Source organism: Aplysia californica, unplaced genomic scaffold (genome assembly GCF_000002075.1).
Source record: "Aplysia californica isolate F4 #8 unplaced genomic scaffold, AplCal3.0 scaffold00251, whole genome shotgun sequence".
Lineage (NCBI taxonomy): Eukaryota > Metazoa > Mollusca > Gastropoda > Aplysiida > Aplysiidae > Aplysia > Aplysia californica.
This window is the reverse complement of record NW_004797521.1, coordinates 227,740-228,898: the sequence shown is the minus strand read 5'-3', so window position 1 is coordinate 228,898 and position 1,159 is coordinate 227,740. Positions and strand designations below refer to the sequence as shown.

General features: G+C 38.0%; 1 protein-coding gene across 1 annotated transcript in view; it reads left to right on the top strand.

Moving 5' to 3' along the window:
• Window positions 1-1,159, top strand: part of LOC101857578 (para-nitrobenzyl esterase) — a gene marked incomplete at its 3' end in the record, with an annotated part of 93,216 nt that overhangs the window by 8,822 nt on the left and 83,235 nt on the right.

Below are 1,159 nucleotides of genomic sequence, written 5' to 3'. Positions count from 1 at the left end.
ATATATATATATAAGACCTATATACAAGTTATATATAGATACATACTCTAAAGAGCAAGACACATCTATGCTCATTCTGACTAAAAAGCCTTATGCTACCTTAATATGCTAGATGGTAAAAAAACTTCTTTTTATGTTTCTTTCTTTGTTTTTGGAGGTACATATCTGCAGCTGCGTGATCTTACAATTTGAGTGGAAAGGGGGTGTGATGGATCGTTTATAATGCGTTTTATCTTTTTTTTATACGTGTGGTGTTATACAATTCATCAATTCTAGTAAAGTCATATCCAGAGATCTTGCTGGCTTTCTTAATGGTTCTGTCAAATTTTTCTTTATCTTTCACCTTACAATTCACACCCCAGAAGTAAATACAAAATACACACTTTTAATCATAGAATGGTATAAAATAGTACATTATTATCCCAGAGTGATGTTATATTTAAGAACAAAACCATCTCGCATGGCAGTGTCCGAGGAAACTTTGTATTTTATTAAAATTAGAACAACAAAAACACAAATGTCAAATTCAGTTTCAACAACAATTATAGTTACTTTTATTATAGAATACCGACAAATTGATCACGATAATAATGAAACAATACTGATAACAATAATAGAGTAGAAGCAATGCCGTCAACCCTTTCAATCCATCATGTGTTAGAAGAGAGCGAAAGCGAGCGAGCGAGCGAGAGAGAGAGAGAGAGAGAGAGAGAGAGAGAGAGAGAGAGAGAAGGGGGGAGGGGAGGGGAGGGCGGATATTAGTGAAATGGAAAGGTTTTTGAGGTGATAGAAATAGAAGTGGCAGTTTTCGTCCCCCGAAAAAGACATAAAAAGTTGCTGATACGTTGAATGATACCATGTTCACCACTACCTCGCCTAACCATCTATGTTTTTCTTGGCTGGCTTCTTGCTTTCTTACTATTTATTTCAAGTCGAATGTGCCTTGTCCGTTTTCGTTGGTGGCTGCTGATTGTAGGATGGGTTCAAAACCTTTCATTGATGGTATTGTATTTGGCGGTGTCTTGGTGCGAATCTTCCATGCTCCTGATCTCTCTCTCTCTCTCCCTCTCTCTCCCTCCCTCCCCTCTCTCTCTCTCTCTCTCTCTCTCTCTCTTTCTGTATGTGTGTATGTGTTTGTGTGTTTGTGTGTGCGCGCGCG